Source organism: Cyanistes caeruleus, chromosome 9, assembly GCF_971803275.1.
Source record: "Cyanistes caeruleus chromosome 9, bCyaCae1.hap1.1, whole genome shotgun sequence".
Classification (NCBI taxonomy): domain Eukaryota; kingdom Metazoa; phylum Chordata; class Aves; order Passeriformes; family Paridae; genus Cyanistes; species Cyanistes caeruleus.
The window spans coordinates 12,977,231-13,002,975 of NC_141709.1; the positions used below are offsets into that span (position 1 = coordinate 12,977,231).

Here is a 25,745-nt window from a genome sequence, read left to right on the forward strand (position 1 = left end):
ACAATTTTCCTGGAAGATGGATTTGATAACTCTGTAACAAGCATATTTCAGTGAAATGACCCAATTTTAGAAGATTAGTGTATTTTCCTAAATTCAGAAAGCCTTTATAAAAATCTCACATCTACAAATCTGTAGGAGTTCTCTGAAAGGAATTCTAAAAAGGGAAACTGTAATACTTACCTGGCAGTCTCAGGGAACTGCAGTACAGAGGAGCATCCAATAGGAGCACTGTCATTTTATGTTCTGGGTCTGTGAAAGTGTGTAAGATTAGCTGATGCTGAAGGCAGTAGGAAATCACAGTGGAACAAAAGGATCCTGGAAGTTCAGCACTTGACAAAAATTCTTTTTAGAAAAGGGAATGCCAAACAAAGCCTGAAGTTGGTCTTACTCTTGTAAGTAATTAATATGGCCATTAAAAGTAATGGTTTTTATGACCTGGGAGAACTATCTCACTTGAACAAATTAATTACACAATACTTTGCAATTCTTATGCTGATACAGATTAATAGTTAGGCATAAGAATGATACAGGTTATAACAAGAATATAAATGAGAGTTGCAGTACAGCTGAATAGTGGATAGCCATAGGCCTTATGGATGTGGAAGATAACAGAAGGCTTTTCAACAGCTATGAGGTATCTTACATAGTTTTAAATGTTTGTAGTTTCAGGCATTAAAATGCTTTGCCTGAAACAAGCAGTTTGGAATTCCCTCTTTTGTAGCTAACCAAGTGGAGGCTCAGTTTCAATCTTGTGTACTGAAAGGATTCAGCTCCTTCTTTATCCCTTCCCTCCCACTCTGGGATCTTTTCCACATTTGTAATGGGACTTTTATCAATAAATCAGGTTTCTATTCAATATGACAAATTCTGGCAGGGCTAGCTGGTGGCCCAAATCTTGAATCCAGTATGTAAGGTGCTTCCCCTGACTCTGCATTTATTCTTGGAGGAAGGAAGGAGCAGTTGTTCAGGAAGTAAAAGATGCCAGGCTATGTCTCAGGGAGGAGGGAAGGCTTCATGCCCATCCATGGCCCTGCAGAACCCTGAGCTGCTGCTGATGTTGTGTCTGCGTCAGTCGGGAGGAGAAGACATGAACAGTGACACAATTTCACCAGATCTGTGGCTGTCACTCTCAGGAGAGCAGTCAGAAAATTGCCCTCAGTCCCAAGTGGCTCCTGAGTGAGTTCTCTCCTGTGGCTGCTGAGTGAAGACTACCCAAACTCACTGCTAATGAGTGTCACAATCAAATCCCTGTTTTTTTATCTTTTAAATCAAACTAACAAACAGCAACAATAAAAAACCCTAAACAAACAAACAAACCAAACAAAAACCAAACAGAAACCCCCCAAACAAAAACTCCCACCCCTAAGTAAATAAAAGATGTATCCTGAGGTTGTTTCAACAGCATTTTTGTCTTTTTTTCTGGCTAATAAAGTCATCACCTAATTTATTATTCCAGCAGTGGGCCAACTTCTGTGCTGGTAAAAAGGAGGCAGGCCTGTTAGGAGTAGCTCCTACTTAACTCAATCCTACTGGCCTTTAAAAATTGATTCAAAAGTTGAAAGGAAAAAACTTGTTTATTGCCTTGGCCTCAGGTTAACAGAGCAACCAAAAATTCATAATGGAACCTAATAAACAAAGAACATCATGTTTGTCCTCCAAGCTAACACAGGTGAATTAATGCTTTCCTTCCCTTTCAATCCCTCCCCCACCACGATTTTTCCAACCAATATAATTTTTATTGTATTTTTCATAATGTTTCATTTCTCTAAGAATGTTCTTTCCAGTGGTATTTGTATTATTATCACTCTAGACAGTCTAGACATGTATTTGAAGATTTGTTCTGTAGCCGGACAGATTTTCTTCAGTCTGACATTTGAAAATGTTGTGCTAGAAAGTTGTGATTTCAGAACTCTTTTGTTTTGCTGCTGGACATCCAGAGATGTCTGTGGTTCTTAGGTACTGAATTTCATCATTCTAGGTTCTGCTTGCTAGTCCATATTTTCAAGTGGCAAAATAACTCCATGTATGAAACACAATATTGAGTGGAATCCAAGTTTCTCCTAATCAGACTTTAAGGAAATCCTTATACAGCCATTTCAGTTTTTCCTGTCATTTGCTTCATTATGTTGCTGCATATGTGGTTGACTCATCAGTCCTTCTGATCTGAATCATGGTCTTTAATATGTGCTTTTGTATCTGTGTGCTTGGTTTGGCTGGGATAGAGTTAATTTTCCTCCTAGAGGATGAGCGGCTGGGATGAGCGGCTGTGTGGTGCTTAGCTGCCTTCTGGGGTTAAACCACCACACTCAGAAATATTTTTACAACTCTAAATATGTCTGGAAAACGCAGAACACAGTAGCTCTGGAAAAATAATTTTAGGAGATCCAAGAAAATTTTCAAGAACCTAGACAGCTGTCTTTGCATTTTATTTTTCTGAAATTCTTAGTCTTTGGATTGGGAATTTTATACTGTTTTCAGAATATCGTTTTTGGTAAAACAGTGTGTGTAATGTAATGAGAATCATTGTCAGATTTAAAAATAACCCCAGCAGCAACAGAAAAATGCTGTCCCTTGCAATTTGTCTCCCTGCACCAACATTCCTTCTATATTTTCAGTTATCGCCATTCACAATTAAATAGCTATAAACTGAATTTTATAAGAATTTGAAGTGCTTCTCAGTGCACCAAACCCCACGTGTTGTATATCACATACACAACTTGCTGAACTAAGGAGAGAAATTATAAGAAGTAAGAAGTAAGTTATGTGAAAGCTTTCCACAGTCTCCTTATGTGACCTTGTACAAGGCCACGAATGTTTGAGGTCAGAGGGAACATAAATACTCATTTCTACATGACTCATTCTGAGTACTCTGCTAGACAAATTTTAAAATAGTTCTAGCTAACCAGCACTGAAAACATTTTGGACACTAATCATTAATGTTCTACATGTTGGTTTGGCAGAACAGTTTTTCCCAGCTTTTCATACTAGAAAACAAAATAAAAGCTTTGCTCAGACTGCCCCCTGCAGAACACACAGCAGTGGGGTTTAATGCCTCGTTATTGTCAGCAATGAGAGAATCCAAAGGCAACATCACAACAGTGAGTTTGTCCATAGCTTACAGAAATAAAGCAATGATGGACTAACAGTTATTTTTGAGAGTATTTCAAGACCCTATTGGTGAAAGTGTGGGTATTCATTTCAGGAAATGTCCCTAATATGCTGTCTACTGTCCTGCTTCTAGAGTAAGAACAGTGTGTGGAAGCACACACCCCTGCTAGATACACTACTGTGACTCCATATGCTCCTTGTAATTCCCTTTCTCTTAGTCACAGTCAGTGCCCTGGACAGGGATTTACCAGGCCACCCATGGCTCTGTTCTCAGCTGCTATCAAGAGAGTTCCACTGAAACTTCACCAGGACTCTGTCCCTGACTGGACCTAAATACGTATTCCTTAAATGACAAACACTTTGAAAAACTAAAATGTAATGTCTTGTGACTCATGTCTTAGGTTTTCCTCCTATTGAAAGGTTAAAAAAAGAAATGTGCTGTCATCATGAGCATTTGCTCTATTTTCACTGTCCCAAATAGGTCTGTGTGTAGCAGCAGAAGGCTTCTCATAAAACTTTATGTAACTTAAAAAGAAGGGTTGAAATCATCCTTCAACAGAGGAGAGCATTCAGACACTTCCAGACACTGGTAAGGTTTAGCATAAAATGCAAATCTAGATTTGGGATGGAAAGAAAAAGATATAACATGCATTACAAGTTCTGATTCCTGATAAAGGCTTTTTCTTCCAAGCAGGGACTTATGTTTTACATATTTATTCAAATATCAGCTCTGGTAGAGCCATTAAGACTTGGATGTTGGCTCCAAAATCTTTCCCTATCAAATACTCAGCCCTCAGACTGCATTAGGGCAAAAGTTTTCCGTTTGAGAGCACCAATCAAGGAAGGCATACAGAGGTAGGACATCTTCCTGATGGATGCACACATCAGCTGGGAAACACTGTTTTCTAAAAATTAATTACTTCAAATTTACTGGGCCCTAGTAATAATAAAAAATTCTAACTTTTCTTTTGAAGAAAATGTTAAAAACATAAACCTGTTTTCTCCACCACACTGTGCTTTCCTCTTAGAGTACCTGATCCTGTGGGATTCTAATTCTCACTATGTAAAAAGGAGTAGGAAGTTTCTTGGATTGCTGCCTTTCCTATTTTCTTTGGATTTTGAACTGTACAGTTTTGAAGGCATGCCAGACACTGTCTTCAGAGGAGATACTTGCCCAAAAAGGATCAGAGAAAACATTTAATATTTCCATTACAGATTTGCCACCCTTGAATATTTCAAGGAACCGCATTGTTCAGATAGGTTCTTGTCTTGGTTTGGAAGACAGGTGTCTGGTAGGGAGGGCAGGAGCCTCCCTTGGAATGAAAATGTTGACCCCCCCTCCCTCCGAATTATTATAATTTTGAAATCTCAGGCAGAGAGCTGGGGATAGGAATAACAGTTCTTTACTAGTATGTATAACAAGGCACACAAACAACAATAACTACAGCATTAACAACAAAACAGAACCAGGGACCCCGTGACAGCCTTCTCAGCCGAGAGAGGAAGGGATGGAGGAGAGGCTTTGCTTTACAAACCCCCTCGGGCAGTCAGTCCCGGTGCTCCTGCAGGGCTCTGAGGAACACTCAGCTGGAACAGCAGGGATGAGCAGAGATCCTGGGCTGGTGGCTGAGGTGGATCAGCAGCTCAGCAGCGGTGCCTGGCACTGCCACACGTCCCGGGAGGACAGGGGTGCGAGGCCACCAATGAAGAAGGAGATGAAGGAGCAGCAGCTCAGTCTGGGTGATGGAGAATTCCCTTCTCCAGCCTCAACAGCTCCGCCAGTGTCTCGCTCTCCAGCCCAAGAAACCAGCCAGCCCCCAGCTGCCCCCGCCCTCCCCTGCCCTCTTCCCCCTTGGTCCCAGCCAAACTCCCCGTGTTTCTCAAGCACCCAGCAAATACCAGCAGTCAGGTTTCCCCGCAACTAATGGGCAAAAAATTCCATAGGTGAGACGGAATAAAAGGAAGAACACTCAACCCCCAACTGTTCTTTATGTATTGGGGAAGTGGAAGGCTGTTTCTTTCCCACCAAAAATTAAATACTTCATAGTTCAATCTCAGATTCCACAGTAAGATTACCTTTACCCAGAGAGACCATAAATCAAATACTGACTTACTCCCTTTCTGCTTTGTGAGATTACTCTCCTCTGTTTGGATCAAGAAACACCATGGAAGTATAAGTGCTTGTTCTTGCTTCAGGATCATGCTTACCACCACTTACCAGAGCAGCATCACAGCTTCTCCAACCAAGTAAATGCAGCTATCATACTGAGGAAAAACATTGCAATAAATATCCACTGACTTTAATCTTCCATTGGAAGATCCTGCAAGGCTTTTCACCCTGCAGAAACTCACACCAAGTAAAATCCCAGTGTTTTATTTATTGATGATCACAGTCAAACTGCAGAAAAGCCTGTTTGGATGTTTGTTGCACTGTTTTTTTAGTCCTGGTTAAGGACTAATTTCTGTGCAGGGCTCAGTACCTTCAGTGCCCTTTCAAAGAAGTTGTATCTGAGGGTTTTGGCAACTGAAACGAAGATTCCAGTGACTGACATGATTTCTTTCCTACTTGCACTTTGGTTATGAGAATGAACCACCTTAATGTTTATGGGGATACTATTTTAAGTGAGGTTTTGAACTGCATTTATAGTCACATATATTTTTTATCCTAAATATTAAAACTACAGCTTGCTCCAAAATCTGGTTGATCATGTGATTTTCTTGGAATATAATCTAACAAAACTCCAAAATTTTAAAGACGAAGTCTGGCTGCCCAATTTTTATTTTCTTTGAAACATTACTTAATTTTCTGAGGTTCACTCTCTTTATTTTCACAGATTTTTCATATTATATTTCTAGGCATGGGCCCACTACTCTACCTGTGTTCCTTAGAGTCAGAGAAAAGATTTGTTTTAGAATCATTACCATAAGCATGTATTAAAAAGAAGGAAGGCTGAATCTTTACGTAATGCATAGAAGGTAATATTCTTCCAATAAATGAAAGACATTATATCAGTGGAAATAGGGTTAAAGAGAATCCTCACTTTTATCTTCTACCTCTACCTAGCTTTGCTGCAGGTTTCTTAGCTGTGTTCCTACACTGTGTCCCTTTTGTAAAGGTTCTGTTTAAACAGTTTTACTGCAGGAAGGACAGATTTTGCAGAAGTGAATTCTTTCCATTTTCAGTTTAAAAGTGATTCTTGGAAATCTTGTAGAGGCTTCCATTACTTTAGAGACTCTTTATACAAAAGTCTGAATTCTTGCTTTTCTTAGAGGTGAGAACTGTACCTATAATGTGACAACATAAATGTAATCCAATTTTTTTAATGTTTACAACATTTTTTGCCCATATTTCCTATGAGAAACTTGCTGAAGTCATTTTTGAAACAAGTTATAATTTGTTGGTTACATTTTGTAATGGGATATCCCTGTGTAGTTTCTCTTTCATTAATTAAACAAGTATGCACATCTTTCAGATGGACATTAGAAAATTATTTTGATATATTCAAAATTTGCTCATAATTATTGAGACAGAGCTGCTGCAGAAAAGATCCTAAACAATTTGGCTCATAACATCGACCCTTTTACTATCATGAAGAGTCTTAAGAGATATTAAATAATTGAGGCAATTAGCACATTTCTCAGGATAATACTTATTTTGACATCTTATGGTCCAAGTTATATCCAAAATCTATTGCTGAAGAAGGACTACAGGGAGGTCTCCTTCACTCTTCATTTTCAAGGATATATTTTTTGGTATGTTTAATTATTTAGAGATTGAAACACCTAAGCTGTAGACCTAATTATTTTAGATCTCTGCCTATATCTCTCTAATAAAAAATGACATGACAAAGGAATGAAATATGTCCTGAGTTTAAAATATATTAAATGTGTGTGGAAACTTTTTTCTTTCTGACTGGGGCTATTTTCTGTTGACAGCAAAATGACCTTTGCTTCTTATGTTTATTTGCCTCATTTTCCCTTCTCTCAGTACTCAAAGATTTCAACACACAATCAGTGTAATTTTCTGTAATTTAATTTTAAATAATATATAAATAGATTTATGTTTAACTTGTAAATTAGACTTATAGTATTAGCAGAAAATTAAGGAGCTGACTGATGGAAAGAAAAAACAATTTATTTTCCTTGTTTTGTCCTAGTTCCTTCCTTCCTCTGCCAACAATCACAGTTCTTTCTTCAAAGGGAACACACAGTTAGCCAAAGCCTGACTTTTCAGTTTTCCTTTTGCATGAGCATATTCAGCAGTGCAACTCCAGAGCCTTGTTTGCTAGACTCCAATGACACATGCCAGTATGGTTTCTTAAATTATATGTCCACTGGTCTAAATAAAAGGAAAAACATTAAACAAAAAAGTCTTTTCCCTGATATTTTAAAACACAAATACCAAAATATTTACCTTCACTTTTGCATAACCCAAGGACAGCATGGCCCAGATGTAAAGGAACCATGGCACAGATGTAGGTGAACCTGCCTGGGAAGCATCAGACTTCTGGCTCTGAGCTCTGCTTTAGAATACAGAGTGGACTATCTTTTGGTGGGCTGCCAAACAGCCAAATGACCAGAAATTCCCAGGTAATAGGGTGGTGTATTCCACTGAAATATGGCAGGACTGAGATGTCTACATTGCAATCAAAGGTCATGTTTCAAATTTTCTTCTTTCCCTTAGAGATGGGTTTCCACAAACATGGGTTTGGTCCTCATGGACACCTCCCACAGGCACAAAGCACCAAAGGGCTTTTAGGACTGAGGCAGTGGAATGTTTTCTCTAGGGCAGTGTGCTACATCACAGCCCTTTGTATCGCATAACTTTTGCTGTTGATTAAAATCAGTCTTATTCCCTATTCCCAGAGCTGTTGGGCTCTTAACTCCTGATATCACCTTTGACTCCATGTTGCCAACTAAATTAAGACAAAAAGAAAGGTGAGGAGTGTCTGTAGTATTGGCAAATGTGAATAAATTATTGTAATGGTATTTTTCTCCCTGCATGTGGCTTTTGTTATGTTTTATTAATTTCTGCTTTTTGAGTATCTGAATGCAGGCAATATTCAGTATTACAGATTCATATGGCAGCCAAATAATCACTGGTTAAAATATGCGCACAAAATTCCTCCTCAGTCTAAATAATTTTTTCTCTCCAAACATTTTTTTGTTTCATTTGACCGAGTGAATCTTTTATTCTGCTGCTTTTGGTCACAAGGAGTGTAAGAAGAAAATAATTAAATTGTGAGTGATGTTAGCTAAGAAATGTCTTCCTTTTCTGTTTTTCATACCAACACGAACCTGTGACAATTTGGATCATAAAGGGAATGGAAGCTGGAACCCTTCTGAAAGTATGGGATGACACATCCTAAAAATAGAAATGCCATAGGTATGCCTGTCAGCTGGTCATGGTCATACCCATTCCCTTACCTGAATGATCTGGCAATGTTACTTTTGCAGAGATATTTGGAGAAAGACAAAGCAGAGAAGGAAAAAACCCAAATGTATGGGATGATCAGGAGGAAGTAAATGGAAATGCTGATTTTTACATTTTCTAGTTCTGACTCTGCACCCAGAAGTGGACAACTTGCCAGGAAAATATGATTGCTAGCTCTAATCATTCAAATATTTGTGAGGAATGCTGATTATATAACTACCCTGAGTCTGAAAGAGCACATTTCTTTGAACTGTGCAGCTGAGATGGACTGGTTAAACAATAATAGTAATTAATATAATTTGCTAAAAAAAGGACATTCATCCACAAGCACATTTTACATTAGCAAAGGAAAATTTACAATATCCTACAATCACAGGACACAAAATAAATAGTAAACAAGAGTATTCCAGTTTTTAAAAGCTGGAAAGTCAAAGCTGAAAAATGTGAAGCTGGCCACACTTTGAAGGCAGTTCCAGGAAAAAAAAATAATCGGGATCACCGTGTTATTTTTGTCTTGTGGTAACACTCAGAAGTTCTTTTTCTGAGGCAGCACCCCCATCAAGAATATGTTAGAAATATGCATAAGTTCACATGATGCACAGAGTGAGTAAATAGTTCTGAGCCCACTTACATAAACATCTTTGAAAATTTCAGTCTGAGGTCAGCTAATGGTAGGAATCTATTTTTCCTCTCAATCTTTCTTTATTTTATTCCCATCTAACAGGATACTATAGCTTATGACATATGGTGCCTTAAATTAGGCACTCCAAACCTTGTTCGTTCATCTCAGTGTGTGGAGCCAAGTTGTCTATTAATAGGAAAAGCCTTGCCCTGGAAAAATGTGTGTGCACAAGTCTCTGCATGGGGGAAATGAAGGATATGCTGCAACAGGGAATAAAATTAATTTAATATGTATTACAGAAAGAACCACTCTAATGTAATACTGCCAAACAAAGTGGAGAAGTGCTGTTAAATCTTTATATCCAGAAGTGTGGTGCATTTAGCAACTTGATGACTGTGTCATCCAGCATACTGAGTTTCCAGTCATCTCCAAGTTCTAATGGACAACCTCTCCATAGCTACCTGAGCCCAGAGGGGAATAAATCAAGACCACCAGCTAAGATGCTATGTAATTGCCATGGATATGAGCATTGAATGACCTCAGGTGCTGTGTCTAAATGAAAAGATTTAGCCAAAACCAAAAAAAGTTGCATGTAAAAAGTTACTGTCATTTTTTCTCTTATAAAATAGAAATTTTAAAGGAATGCTACAATGAAAATGCTGACACAAAACAATGTTATTAGAAATATCCAATAAAATTCCCCCCTTCCCATGCAACTCACTTAGTGTAAGTTTAAAAAAAAAATCATTAAAAATAATTGTCTTAGGGAAGTGAGTTATAGACCTTTATGATTATTACTATGCAAGAATTAATAGATATATATGTAATAACCAAGGTCTCTTGATGATTTCAATAGCCATTCCTCTGCTTTTGAAAAATGCAATTTTGCAGCATTCTTCTATACATCATAGCACTGCAGAGATCATTTGCCTAGCCTATCACTTTGGCTGTCAAATGTAACATTCTTTTTCTATCAGATATAAGCAGCTTGTCTTCACCTTCAAAGCCTGCACTTCATCCTACCTATCATCTCTCATTCAGGATCAAAAAGTAACTTCTTTCACTGATTAGCCCATGATGCCAGCTTCCTTCATTGACTTCTTAGATTTTCAGTCACTCAGTTTGAAGCTTTATCCCATGCCATTCCTTATATTTGTAAAGTGCTCCTTCAGACATCTGTAAAGCTACCTCCTTATCTTCCTTCTAATCCTGTCTGTGAGGTTCCCCTGCCATTATGCCTTCAAAAGAAGTTTCAGAATTTGGACTGAATTTGCCTAGTTATAATGAGCTGTTGCCAAAAAAAAAAAAAAAAAAAAAAAAGATTTCTGGATTTCTGGATCAGCTTCAAATGGAGCACTCCCAAAGATCTGAAGGTTGGTATTTCCTACTCAGATGCTGCAATGTCAATTCTGCATGGTTACCAGTGCCTCATTTTTCAGAGGATGTTGCCTTGCTGTTGTTGGGCAAAAATATATTTCCATTTGAAAACATAGGATGAATATAAGGGTGATCTGTCTGGATTGTAGAAGCAACACATCTGAAACAAAGAGATAATCTAGAGGATGCCTTGGTCTTTTCTTTCACATGCAGGTGTTTAAGATATTATTTATATTGATCAAAGGAAATAGCCTTCCTGCTGGTGGACACAGGCATAGGAAATTGTGCTTATGTGAAAAGACTGATGGGACATTTTTAGTTTTGATCACCAGTTTGGGGGGAGTTGAGGGTAGAATATTGCCTTGCTTTGTTCAAATTTCTGTTGTGGAAAGAATGAGTCGTCACAGGATGCAGCATATTGCACTGGGTCACCATCTCAGATGAGAAGAATTTTAAAGCAATTACATTTGCAGCCTGTGGCCTTGAACACTTTGGCATGGTGTGTTGTGTTTGTATTCCCATCTCGAGCAGCAGTGACTCAGGACCAAGTCATCCCTTTACAGGAATTACCTACAAAGGAAACCGGAGCCTCCACGGCATCTCTCTGTCATCCTTCTCTCCAGATGGTGCCTCTAAATCCCTTCTGAAGGCGATTGTGCAAACCAGCATGTAAGTAAGTTCTGTTGGTTTTGATCTAAGCATCTCTAATTATGGTAGAGATTTTGTTTCAGGATGCTGGAAAGGTGCCTGCCTCCTCCTCTCCCTCACCTGTCCCTCCTGGCACTCAGCCCCAGCTCTTCCACAGCTCCTGAAAAAGCAGGAGGGAACACTTTCCTCAAACTCGCCAATTCAGGTTTTCTTGAGCCTCCTTTCTACAAGGTTTTCATCCCCCAATCCATCAGCATTTCCAACTGCTGCAGGACCAGCAGGCTCCTCCATTACTCTGCATGGAGACACTCAGAAACCTTGCGAGCCCTCCATCACTGCAGAGCAGTTGGGCTCACATCTCACTCAGCCTGGCTGAAATCCTCTGAAAAATACTGTGGTGTTCAAGTGATTAGACTGTCTTCCAGAGAAGCAGGGACTAGATCCAATTTAAAAATCTTTAACATATGGAATAACCATTTTAAAAACACCCTTTTTGATTACCTTTCTATAATTTCTCAGGAGTGGATCTGAACTTTTAGAAAGTCATGCATCAATGGGATGTAGATAGCAAGTCTTGGTCAGAATTTCAGTCTGAAAACACCCACAGAGTTGTGCACATTTCTCAGAAACTGAAATCACTTCCAGACTGAGCTTTTTAAACTAAGTTTCAGCATAAAACTATTTCTGTAGCCAAACTATAAACCCCTGAAAATAAGAGTTTATGTGGAAAGGCTGAAGCTTTACTTAAAGCACTGCTAATGTCTATGGCACTCAATGATTTGATGTTGAAGGCTATTAATCCCAAAGAAAACTTTCTTGGAAGAAGTTGAACTTTAGAGGTCAATGAGATCTCAGAGGAAGCTGGACTGAAAACTGAGAAAAGCTGATTTTGTCCATGTAAATCAATTGTTACTGTTTCCTGTCTGAGAAAAAATTTAATGCAAAGATTAAGGATTTATGAACAGGAAAAGGGAGAACCTCTAAAGGTCTTGTAAGAAGTGATTAATAACATTGGGGGTTTTTTAGATAATGCTATTTTAAAACCATGTTCAAAAGCCATGCTGATTGTTTAAGCAAAGGATAAGCTATGTTCACTCATGTACCTTGGTTTAATACTTGTGGTCAATGTTAACTTGTGATATTGTAATTACAAACACTGTTTTGTAAGAATTGACCTTCACTTTTCAGCAGAATTAGGACAATTAACAGACAATACACAAGAATTTTTAGTAACATGGTCTAGAAGATTTGAAGAATTTTTTTTAATTGTATTTTGAAGCAAAAATATGTCCGGCAGATCTGTTTTGAGGGGTGCAGCAAGAGCATGAGGCTGCATTAGGCAGAAGTCTTCCAGTGTAGCGTGAGAAGCTCACTCCTGCATTTCTACCAGGGATAGCCAGAACCTCAAATGCCATTAAGTCCATGTGACTTAACTCCCTAGGAAGTCATCACATTATAGTTCCCCAAGTGGTCAAGACTCTGACACAGGGCTTGAATGGCTTCCTGTCGTTGGAACTGAAGAATGCTTGAAAACAAAGCAATAAATCCTCTCCTTTGCTACAGACAAGTAAATAAGAGGAACACTTTTGGGAGGCTCAAAGCAAAATGTAGAAAGGAAGGCTATTTAAACTTAAACTAAAGGTTTTTGGGTAGGCTTCGTGTTCCATATCAATCTAGGTAACAGGATCCTACTTTGTCTCTTATCAATTTAAGAAATGTTAAGTCTTTTGGAGCAGTTACAACAGACATCTATCTGTCAATTAAAATAATAGTGATTGAGGTATTTTGAAATTTGTCTGCTTCTATTGAATTCATGCAAGTAAATTACTAGCAATTGAAGCTATGTGTGTGGGTGGGCTTTCAATCACTAATTAATCACAGCCAGAAAATAGTATCTCATGTAATGCATTTTCTTAATCTTGTATTGTTCTGATTATTCCAGAAAAACCAAGAATTAAAAAAAAAATACAAACTGTTTCTATGTGGAAAAAAACCAAATCCTACTTAAATGGAAACATGAACGAACTAGTATTTATGCAAGGTTGTATGGGGCACTATCCTGCCAGTCTCATGGGATGAAACAGCATTCCCAATGTCACATGTTCCAAAACTTGTCCCACACTAAGTGGTGCCCAGGGCAGAGGAAGAACAACACAGCTGTTCCTTCTCTCCTTCATGGAATGTAGATGGGACAGTAACCAAGTGAAGTGTACTGTGACTACTGAGCGTGAGGAGGAAGGCAGTTTATCACCTCCAAGACAGCAATCCTGAAAGTGGCTGGTAAATATTTTGGAGATGTCTCAGTAACCGATGAAGAGAAGATAGGTGATTCTGCTCCTGTCGACATTTTCTCTGACCTGCTAAAAGTGCCACTTGTTTAAAGTTGCCAGTGGTACCACTTGTCTGAGTGCACCAGTACAAAGTCAAGCCTGACTTTCCCATATTATTGCTTTTTAAAAAAGAAAAGCATTAATGTAAATAAATGTTTATGTAAATACAAAAGGAAAGCTAATTTTGTGTGACTGTTAACAGCTACAAATTGTATTGCTCCTTACTTTAGCTCAAATGCTTTGGTTACACTCGTTTTTTTAAATTTTGAAGTTTCAGACTTTTTTCTTCAGTGAAAGAAGAGATCTCAGTGTGTCAGCAGAACTCTGAATGAAATCTTAGCTTCCAAATCAGTTCCCCTCTTGGACAAAATTCCTCCTCTCCTAATGCTGTGAATGGCATGGTGAAAGTAGAGTAACACGAATCTTGGCAAACCAGTATTTGCCCAGGAGGAGTCTGAGCCATTGTGGGCAGATATATAGTTTTTACATTCTACTAAAGCAAATAAACAAAATTGTCAGGATGGCTCATCTTACAAGCAAAGAAAAATTCTCAGTCATCAGAGTCATTGGAGCAGTGCAGTCTGTCCACGTGGTGGTACAGCAACTATGGCACTGTAAAGATCTGCCTCACACCTTGAACTTCCCCAAGCATCTGTGACCAAAGCTTCCCTCTTTTGTTCTGCTAACTCTGTTGTACACCCAGGGCTAGTATGAATTTAGTGTTTGGATGCCATAGTGTTCTCAGTGTCTCAGACTGACTTCTGTACTAATTCCTGCCAAGCAACAATTTCATAGCTTTTTTTTTCCTATGCCACAGAACTGTTCATTTTGTGCCATTCCTTTGTATTTTAGTACATAACATCACTGAAAGTACATATCTTTCAGGAGTCTATGATGACAATGCTCAGGCAACTCAGAGGAAAACAGGAAACAAAATCAGAAATAAGGCCTTGAAAACATAGCTGGAGATACCCAGAGATGGCTGTATCTAAGAGCCAGAGAAGAAATGTGACATATGCAAATGAAAAACAGTTGAAGCTGTTACTCTGCAACTGTTTGACTTGCATTTTGTGACTTGCAAAAATTATTTTCTGCAAAACATTCCTTTAAAATAGTTTTTGAAAAATATATTGATGCTTAATATATTCACAATAATCATATTACTGAAGTTGCATATAGAAGGTGCAGGAAACCCCCAACCCTGTAAAGACAGATGTGATTTACTCACCCAAATTAGTGCTTGACTAGTCATGTCATGAAGAGATGAAGAGCCTCTATTTAAGTTTTTATTCATCAGGAATGTTTTGGGTCATCTGATTTGTTTTTACTTAAATGGGAAAGACTTTCTGGAAAGACAGTAAATGAATTTGAATTAAAACCTTAAAAATTAACTCTTGTTTTACAGAACAAATACAAGAGATTCTGTCAGCAGCCTTTTCTACAGAAAGATGGACTTCTGGCCCATAGCTGTTAAATAAGAGGAAAATTACTATTAATCCCATCAGTTCTCAACACTAAAATAATTCCTAATACTCTTTTCCAGTGATTTTTTTTTAAGTCAAAAGAAGCATCTTTTTGGCATTTTCTGTTTGCAATCAAATTCTCTGTGGTAGTCTTTATGGTGACCTTTACACTAGAGAAGAAATGCTAAAAATCATTAAAACTGATATTGCCACATAAGAGAATTCAACTGTTTAACAGGAACCCATTTGAAAATGTTTATTGTAATTTTTTTTTCTCCCCTCAGAGTAAATCAATAGCATAATACCCAGCTGCATGATAATATTGGCAAGCGAAGCCATGAATTTCAACTGCAAACCCTAAACACTGAATGTGCTGTGCTTTTTAAAGAAATCCCCTTTTGTATGAGATATGTAATACCCTTTTGTCCTGGAGCAGTTTGCATAATAATAGTTTTCTTTACTTATTTGTTGTCATGTGATGGAGCTGCAAAGTGAGCTACACAGCAACAGCATAAAAGACAATTTTCCATTTTTCTCTAATTTTTCAGACATTTTCTTGTCTTTTAAATGTAAATACGTCTATCTTTGGAAAAGATATCTAGTTATTAACATTTCAGACCTAATTGTTACTTGATATCTACCAAACTATTTGTGCTTTTCTTTTTCATAAGAAACAGGAACATTTCCTTTGCATTCCCTCCTGAAGAGCCTCAAGCATATTGGGAAAATTTGGCATATGATCAACTGGTGTAAATCAACATAACTCTATTCAAAAATACCTCACTCAAGATTTTAACAGTAGAACTACTTGAGCAGAGAAGTCAAGAAAAATTTATGTTACTAACTGTATAATTTCTATGAGTTGTGCATGTCTTAGACTGTGCCACTGAGATGAAAGGTAATACCTGACTGAAGAGCAATCTTAAAAATAAAGATTTCTAGGACACATCTGAGACTAAGCATGAAATAAAATTTTAGGAATTTTTCCATGAGATTTCCTATGTAAAATTTTTTTAGGATTCCTCTTGGGCTCTGGGATGTGTTCCAGTCTGAGTAGTAAGTAAGGAGCACAAAGGAGATAGAATTACATTGAAATGAAGCTCAATCTTAGTCACAATGAAATCTAAGAGGAGGACTAGAGACAGGGGAAGATCCTCTGCTAATGCATAATAAACTAGCTATTATTCTAACTGCTGTTATCAAAGGATTTTTCCTTTGAAATCAGTAGAATTATGCCAAGTCACTCTAGTTGTGACTTTGGCCATAAAATTACACATAGGTTTGAACCACTGGCCTGTAATTTACAGGCAATCCCTCCAAAGTAACAAAGGAAAGCTATTTTTTTACCCATTTTCTCAAATTCAGAGTGCAGAGAGGGTTCATAATCTTACTAGAAAACATTTAGAGGTTTGCAAATTGAAAGAGGTCAAGGTTAGATTATTTTGGAGATGTTCACAAGGTTGATAAACATAACAATATATGGTCAGATCTGAGCACTGCAAAGAATATCCAGGTAGAAAATAAAAGGCTCCAGAGCCCCCGTAAATCTTTTTATAGCTCCACATGTTAAAAAAAGAGACTATTAGACACAGACATCCTTCAAAACTTAGATTAATAAATCAGCATATCCCTTATGAAGCCACCATATATTACTGTTTTCTAAAATATCTAAGATCTGTCTTTGCCAAACAGCACAACAAGAAATGTTCACAGCTTCAACCAGTGGAAATTAATACCAGCGACAGAAATCCTATCACTGGAGCCATGGAGGAAGACACACACTCCAGGTAAGACAGTATTATAATGATTTTATGTACTGTAAATCTTTTAATCTGGACTCTCACAATTGAGCCATGGGGTTCTGTCCTCTGGGAAATAAGAGTTGCTTTATATCAGTTGGATACCACATACTCTTAATGCACTGCAAGCTGAACAACATGTCTTACACCCTGTCCTAGTGATAGTGAAATATATTAGCTTAGATCATTCTCCTTGCCTAGGGAACCTGAAAAAAAAGGCATTTCAGGAGGAAAAGTTCAGTGGAGCTTTCTGAAATGCTTTACTAGAAAGGTACAGCCCATCCTTTACTTATTATGTCATTATAAGGCACTCTGAGGTTTTTTGGAAGTAGGTACTTGTTACTCATAATCATCACATACCTGTCCTTGGGATACAGTTCTTTTATCCAATTTTCTTGTTCCACTCCCCACATTTCTGGGGTTCTGTGATTTTTTTCTTCTTCCTAACAGATGTAGCAAGAACCTTATGTGCTCACCACTTTCTTTTTTAATTTCTTAGAAGTGTTGAAGTTTTTGTTCACAGAACACTGAATGAGAATTAAATTTTTCTGTTAAAAAAATACCACAGCTTTTCAAATATGTCATTTTTATGTGACTATTTTAAAGTTATGCAGATGGCAAAAAAAATTGGAGGAATCAGCCATGGGATTTGTTTGATTTTCTGAAACAACTGTTGCTTAGTTTGTGAGGCAATGAAGTCTCTACTAAAAGCAGTAAATTCAACTTTTTTCTATTAATAATCCTCCTTCAGATGATTCGGCAAGTCCATCCAGGTATTACATGGTGTACAGCCTTTTTCTGATACTTTGATATAAATAATTTTTATTAAGTAGGAAGTGTAAGTCCATTCCTGGCAAGCATAATTCAGTTAGATCTTGATACTGTGCATTTGGACTTGGAAAAACAAATCTTCCCTAGTGCTAGCTGCAGTAGGCAGTGTTGCAAGGAAATGACAGATTAGGACATACTTCTATTCTCTTTCTGTGACAACTCAATAAGAATGCACTTTCAAGTTTTTTTGGTTTTTTTTTTTGATATTTTGTAGCAGCTGTGCATGAGAATTCATCCCAAATAGTCTTCTGGTGATCCAGCCACTAAGAAAGAATCCCAAACTCCAAGACCTGAGTCTAAATGAATTTAAAAGCTTATACTATGTTTTTTGGTTACATGTGCTTTAAAACAGAAGGTTTATTCTCACATGTTGCCATGTCTTTATTGGAACCATTTATTTACTTTTTATAGGAGTGAGAGCATGACTACTTTTATGCCAGCACATTTGATTGTGCATGACTGACTTTACACTTACAGGAATCTATTGTTGGTTATGAGGAAAAATAAAATTTCTGTAGAGCGTTTAACTCTGTTGAAGTTAAACAAGACATATCTTTGGAAATCTCTTAAAGGATTATTTCTAATGGCACCATTGGGACCCTTGCTTTGCTTATAAAAAAATATGTGAATTTATAAAGGACAAAGATACAATTATCCCAGGATAGCTTCAGGGAAAACCATCATACTTCTTTCAGAGGAGGTGAACAGTAACAGCATATGTTACTGTTCCATGGGCAGACTGGCTTTTATTTTAACTGAGACATATTCTCCTACCACTTTTGATGGTCAAAATTAATTCCCTTTAAATCAAGATATTGTATTTCCTAAGTAGAATTAGTCCTTATTCATATGAGTACAAGACAAAGAATATTCCTAGCCAGGATTTTAATACTGCCAGTGATGAAAATCTGAATGCTTGAAGTCTCTCAGAATTCTTAGATCTTTGAGAGACAGACTCTCAAAGTCTGTCCCAGTTTAATCCAAGAAATTGCAAACTTGGTCTCATTGTAACAAAAGCAATTATATTCATGGGGCTTTTTTTCTTTCCTAGATCAAGAGTTCTGTCCTCTACATTCCCACTAAAGCTTTTCTGCAAAGTCCTTACAGAGCTGAATAAACCTTGTTAAAACTTAATTACATGTTGTATTAAAAACCCATCTGGAAATTACATTTCTCACAAGGTGGTGTTTAATTAGTAACAGTTATTTCTCTTGACTCCCCAATGAGCTGCTTATGAAGATGGAGGGACTTTCACATGGGCAGAACTGAAGTTTGAGCTGAAGAGGATCTTTAAAAGATCCTCAGTTCTCCCAGCATCTTTGTGTATATAAACCTGGGGTCTGGTTGTCCTTCTTTACACCTGGTCTCAAGCATGAATTACTGTAACAGCACCTCCCCTGACAGTGAAGTGCTCCCTCAGTAGATGTGAGCTTATTGTCTGGGTACTGTTGCTAGGAAAAGCAGCTGATCAGGGTGCCCGTGTGGCAGCCAGTTGATGTAATACATGCTTGATAAAGCTCTTATCAGAGCCTTGCACACTTTCAGGAATGCTCATGATTCAGCTGGATTTATCAATATGAAAAAAGCCCCATTCTTTCTTCATTTCACTCACCTGTTGGAAGCTGGCCCCACAGAGGTGGGTATTAAAGCTTGAAATCATCAGTGTCACCTCCTGCTATTCCTGCCCATCACACAGTGGGCATCACACAGAGGATGCAGCAAAGGAAATGCCGTGTCAGGAGTGTTTTCCCTCTGCAGCTGTTGTGGTGATGTGAGCAAGGCAGAGTGCTCTGAGCTGCTCTTCTCCAGTCCTGCACTCTTTTGATGGCCTCTCAGGTGCTCTCTGCAGTAAACCATCTCACTCAGACAGAAACAGAGGAAAAAAGGCCATCAGAACTGAACTGGGGACAAGTCTCTGGCATAACATTCAACTGCAATTTTCTCTTCCCAAGCTTTCAGTAGATGACCACATTCAGGGAGGAGGAGGAAGATTTTATTTAGCTACCAGATATTTTGATAAATGCTATTTAATAATATGAAATCAAATGCAATCCTTTTTTTATAAAGACTCTTATGGTACTTATTATTAAGCAAATCATATCATTTCCTTCAATTCCTTATGCAGCAAACAGCTTCCATCAGGGAGCATTTCCTTAACAAAAGACATTCTTTAACAGAACTGAGATTCTTTTCTCTGTATTGACAAGAAAGATGACCAAAGGAAAGCCTTTAATCTTGGGGAAAAATCTAAGAAAAGTGTTTGCTAAATACATTAGTGGCTTGCTGATCTGTGATTTAGCATCACTGCTCCTTTTTGCAGCTGCTGTGTAAAATGCAGATTAGCTCTCAGATACCTTTCAGGAAGGATTTGATGGATGGCCCTGGGTTGCCCTAGCAGCCCCTACACCCTTAAATTGAGTGATTACTGAAGCAAAGGGATCGCACTCCCTTTAGCCAATACCTTGGCTACTCTATATACCTTGGCACTTTCTGGCCTTTCAAATGGTTTTCAAAGCCTTGGCCGCTGGGGTGCAACTCTAAACAGCCTGTTACGTGCACCCCTCTGAGGTGGAGATCATTGAGGGGATATTGCTGTAGTGGAGATAGGAGCTTTTTATAATGCTTTTATGATTTGACTGGAATGGTACTGGGATAAGTAATTTTGTAAGGATGTAAACGATGTGAAAAGGCGAAGGTGATGTGCTGATTACCCTCAAATAAGTGAAGCTTTCCTGTATGCAAGAAGTTCTACAAAGGCATTCTGGTCAGCCTTCCAAAATCAACTGTTAGATAGTTTTGAACAACTGCCAGTGCAAAGTTTGTAACTTCAAAGACTCTGGGCATATTTGCCCATCCAAAGTTTTGTATCCTCATATCTATGGTTTACTGAATCAGCAGTCTGATGCTAATTAGAATAATTATAGGCCTGATTATTTTTTTTTGTTGTTTTTTTTTCTTTTGAGGGAGGGGTGGCAGGGAAGGGAGAGGAAAGTTGTTTGGATTTTTGTTTTATTAAACACATCTGTCTCAGTCGTGAAGGGTTGGCTGGAACAAGCAAGAACTGTGGAATATTTGGGTTTGTTATTAGCTTCATCAAAAAGTACCTCTGTGGTACCGATTTTATCAGGGACAATTTTGTAACTTGGAAGATCCTTTGTAACCTCAGGAAGGTTCACAGAGTACAGCAGAGGACAGAGCAGAAGAAATCAAGTAGAAAGTGCAGATGCACACAGTACACTTGGGGAGGCTATAACACCTGGGCATTGCATTCCTGCTGATTTGCAAAGAAACCAGTTTGTGTATCAGCTTAAAGATAACTTGGTCATCTGTCACAGGACATCTGCTTCCTGCAAACTGAGTCTGTCCTTTCTTTTCACTTACTTTTCAGTCCTGACCATTGAAACACTGTGGTTTAATTGCAAAACTGGGGTTCGAGATCCAAGATATTGCTCAGATTGTTCTGCAATAAACTTCTGATTCAGCAGTGTCAGCAGGACGGAGCCAAATTAACCTCATCTCTGCAGCCATCATATGACAATAGGAATCTTGCTTCTGGATCACTCAGACAGCTCTGTTGTCCAGATGATTTTTTGGATGTGTGACTGTTCTAGTTGTCTTTGATTTTCCATTTATACGTCTTGCTAATTTCTTCATGGCTTGCAGAAGGCATTAATGTCTTCTCTGGCCCTGCAGTTCCCACTCACATAAAAGCTTCACCACAGTATGCCCTTTTATACCTTAGTCATTCTTGCTTACTGCTCTACAAAGGGCATAGCTGATCCTGGGAAATCTTTTTCTCTGGCATGCTGATGTATTGTGCTTAATGTATTATCAACAATGACAGAGCTCCCTCAGGCAACTCCAGCAACACAGAAAGCATAGGGGGTTTTATACAACAGTTCTTTTGAAAACAAGTGTATATCCCACACAGAAAACTTCTCGCTTTGGTTTCCTGCAGGTTGAAGCAGCCGTTGATGCTACACGGAAAGACAAGCCAAGGAGACCTTGCTCAGGTAAATCAAACCTGAAAGTAGTGGTAACTGTGCTGGAGTTTATTTGTGTTGTCCATTCATGTAACACTGCAGGAGCTTCATGCAGCACATACAGAAAGCAAGGTCTAGAAAGGACCCAAAAGGGCAACCCTGCCCTCATTTCCAGGGCTGTGCTGTACAGTTTGCTCCTGTTACTTCATTTGCATGAGAAAGCAAGAAAGCCATGTTGAAAGGCTGCACGTGGTAATTAGTTTGAGGAAATAGAAGGAGGCATTTCAGAAAAACTTCACATTCCTTGCACACAGTGCAGGTCATCTTGCATTTACATTTATGCTCCTATGGTTGCAAAATGTCTCAAGTCTGAGAGACAGGGATGCTGTCCCAAACAGATTTTTATATCGCTTTCCTTTCAAAAAACAAAAGTGAGTGAGTGTTTTTCTTGACAAACTGTTGACAGTCTGTAATTCTGGACATTAAGAGTGCTAGCATAAATCCCATACATGCGTTTCTAAATTAAGAGTCCAAAACAACCTCATTCCCTGATCACAATGTAAAGAATTATTCAGGATTCAGAAAGAATCCAATCTTTCAGTGAGTTTCACTTAATTTAGAAGCTTGTAATGAATAGGAATTTTTAATCTGTTTGAAATCTCTTTTCAAACTGAGCTCTAGCTATAACCGATCCTTCTGACTAGCTGTGTATAGTTGGAGTGCCAACAGTTAGAAATACAAGTGCACAGTGCTCTTCTGTCCTCACAAGAAACTTGAAATCTCTGTACTCTGGAGCTCAGCCAGAAATGTTCTTGCGTGCCTTCTCTTCTCCTGACTTCAGCTCTTACAGTAGCCCCCAGCACCACACAGGAAATCATCTTGGTTTTCCATTAGATTCCATTTTGATGTATCAGGAAGCTGGTATGTTTTTGAAACATATGCAGTGCTGCATGTATTTTGTCTGCATTTCTACTACACGATATGTACACATCAACATCTTGGAAACTGCTACAGATATTTTTTGGAGCTAAGGGAAAGGGGGAGCTTTATGAATTACATCTTTTTCAAAAAGAGACCGTGCAAAATGCTGCTCAAATTGCTCACAGGGCTGAGAGAGGTATTTGGTAGGCCGCTGTTGCACGGCAGAAGCATTCCTCCCACATCCTGGACAAAGATTATACTTAGAAAATTATAGAGTAAAAATGAATCTGCAGACGATTTAATCCATTTTAATTTTTTTTACAATGTCTGTCCTTCCTTTACCTATTACCATGGTGAACAGAGGCAAACTCTGGCACTGCAGTGGGAGAGAGCAGTGTTGAATAGGACAGAAAACATGCCACCAGTCACGTATTTCCCTCTACTTGTTTCATGGGTGGGGGCTGTCCCTCTTATTTCTATTTCTTTTACCTCTGAGCTCCGAAGTCAGTATGAGCAGCAACAGGCCTTCACAAATGTGCTAAGGAGGAACCTCTTGGGTTGGCTTCTCAACATGCTTTATCTTTTGCTGACAAATTGGTGTCCAGGCCAGAACTTAATGAAGTCTTCAGAGAAAAATTTTCAGCAAACCTGGGGATCTCAAAGGTGTGGACCTGCAGTAAAACCAGAGTAACATGATTTATCTACTTTTACTCAGCTTTTGAAAAGCTGAAAATTCAGCTTTGCAGCAAAGTGTAAAATCACCTTTCTAGCTGCACCCACTTTATTATTTTTCAGGTTTCCTTATATTCCAAAAAAATAGGACACCATCTTGGAATAATTTGAATAATAATTTGAAGTTTATCTTCCCCTGATACCTTCAAGCCTGAAAGCTTCCTGAGCACCTCTGCTACACCCCCCAAGAAAATTATCTGCACAAAGCTATCCAAACACAGTATATCTGTGATTCCATTTCCCTCTGAACTGTGGAGCAGGATTCACACCACCAGGTAGGTGCCACTCTTTCTCCAGAAGCAAGCAAAGTTTGCTCTCCTGTCTGTTGAAGAAACTCAGGAGATACAATGTCTTCCTGAAGCACTTCATTTCTGGTGCTGGATTGATGTTTCTGTCACCACAGAGGGCTTCCAGTGCTTGGGTAGGACCTTTTATGTGACTGGCTCATCTACCACTGAACCGTTTTGCTTCCCTCATTCAGATGTAGGCAGGACAAGCAAATGGGCAGCACCTTACCAGGCTGTTGAAGACTGGGACAATACTCAAGAAATAGGGCTGTCTAAGAAAGTTAGTTTGCCTGAGCATTAGCAATTTGGAGGGAAAATATAAACAGTGTCTTGATTCTGGAAATATTAAGATAAATTGCCAAATTTGTTTTTTTTTTCTACCGAAAAATATGTGGGCAGAAACATTTCTCATAATTCTAGGAGCCAAGAGTTTTTTTCCATATGAAAACAGATAAAGTTTTCTAAGGAATTGGTAGTACTAATCTCTTGGTAGAAAAACACCCACTTACTAAGAACCACAGGCCATCTCAGTCCACAGACCAGGAACTGAACGTACAACTAATATCAGTAATGTGCTCATGTGCTATCTGATAGAATTTTATATATACATAAATATATATATATAAAAGGAAACAGAAGTTCCGTATGCTGCTGCTGCTGCTGAGCCAGGAGCTAGGAAGCACTGTCCTTAGAGTACCCCTGAAATTGGGATTTGACAGGCAGACCTCAGCTGGCCAGAATCAGCAAGAAGTGCAGATTCACTTGCATAAATACAGGCACTGATCTTTGAAAACTGCTGCTCTGAGCTGCCTCATTTGCACCAGCAGTAAAACAAGGCAATAGAGTTAGTCCTGGCTGGTGAGGAAACACAAGTCTGATATATAAGTTCAGCTTTGTTACTGAAAAAGTGTTACTTTGCCTTAGATGTGAAGGGAGGAGGGCTTAATTCCTGCTCAATCCTCTTGATTAACTTGCATAAATGCACAGTGGGTCTTTGTAAATCACCTTTACTGGATGTATTTTCTGTCTTAAAATTTCATGTTATAATGAACAGTCAAGAAATCCAGATGAGCTGTTACAGTGAGAGCATTTTAAAGGGGTAGATGTTATGGTACACTCTCAGGTCAGGACATTTCTGTCTCTTTGGTATTGTTTAATGTCAAGGAACTTGATTTTCTCAGCATCATCGGGTAATTTTTTATGAAGCAGGTAGTTGAACACAAGTAAATACTAATGTACAGCACCAATTCCTTTCTTCTGATTCCTGTTCTGGTTTTATAAATAGGACCTGTGCAATTAGATTTTTACATTTAACAGATTCCTTATTTGAAAGCTTACTTAGCTTTCAAATTTAGATTTGAAAAAAACATAGAAGGAATGAAATTAAATGTTTCTTTTGGATAGCACACTGACAAACAAAAGGAAATCCCTTGCTGCAGGATATTGCAGTCACGGGTCACGAATGTTTAAGCAGGAGTTACTGCCATCCAGAGGAGAAAAGCCATAAACTGTCATATTTCCTTATTTTTTAAGCATAGAAAGGTAAACCTAAATGGTTGATTCAGTTTATTTCATATTAAGGAATCAAAGAATAGAGAAATATAATAAATGTACCCAGACGTATCTGTTGTTTTTGGTTTTTTTTAATGTAGATATTTATGAAACAAAGTTCAGAGAAACACTGGGAAAGCACAGTAAAAAACACATCCACAGATGAAAAAGCACCAGGTCAGAGCCAAATTTATTTTCCTCTCTTCATTTGAGATATTTAAGGAAGAGGTTTCAGAAACAGCTGCGCCAGGTTCCAAGCTTTGTACGCAATCCAAGAAGTGGAAAGGAGATGTGCATGCCGTGCTGTATCCCAGAGCTCTGGGGACACACAGGCAGAGGGTGACACAGTGAGACAGACGGGTGGGCATGCTGGCTGTGCTGGGCATCCTTCCTGCAGGCCACAGGGCAGTGCTGGCCTGGCGGGCACAGAAAACCCCCAGCGGCTGCTGAATCAGGGGGCTGGGAGATGCTGTGGGCTGAAGGGATTTTTCACAACTCTAAATAACCGAACTAGCAAAAGAACTGTGTGTCCAGCTCCGAAAAAAAGGTCCCTCCCTCTTCAACCCCCCCTTCCCCCACAAACCGACAAAAGCACAGTAGGAAACAAATAAGTCATTTGGGGAAATAGAAAAGGGGAGAATGGGAAGTTCAGCACGTCC

General features: G+C 38.6%; 2 long non-coding RNA genes across 5 annotated transcripts in view; one reads left to right on the plus strand and one right to left on the minus strand.

Annotated features, from left to right (window-relative positions):
• The window catches only part of LOC111932757 (uncharacterized), a 249,403-nt gene that overhangs the window by 216,529 nt on the left and 7,129 nt on the right, over positions 1-25,745 (plus strand). Inside the window, exons 3-6 of one of the 3 annotated variants that reach the window (XR_015273840.1) lie at positions 11,105-11,210; positions 16,675-16,769; positions 21,571-21,625; positions 23,312-25,158. This is a non-coding gene — a long non-coding RNA (uncharacterized LOC111932757). Of the gene's footprint in view, positions 1-11,072; positions 11,211-16,674; positions 16,770-21,570; positions 21,626-23,311; positions 25,159-25,745 lie in introns of those variants that run through there. The other 2 variants (XR_015273838.1, XR_015273839.1) reach the window with 2 other exon arrangements.
• LOC111932756 (uncharacterized) overlaps positions 1-25,745 on the minus strand; it is a 28,312-nt gene that overhangs the window by 2,088 nt on the left and 479 nt on the right. Inside the window, exons 2-5 of one of the 2 annotated variants that reach the window (XR_002866291.2) lie at positions 23,006-23,187; positions 19,225-19,469; positions 14,748-14,865; positions 181-249 (exon numbers count right to left, since the gene is read on the minus strand). This is a non-coding gene — a long non-coding RNA (uncharacterized LOC111932756). Of the gene's footprint in view, positions 1-180; positions 250-14,747; positions 14,866-19,224; positions 19,474-23,005; positions 23,188-25,745 lie in introns of both variants that reach the window. The other variant, XR_002866292.2, reaches the window with a different exon arrangement.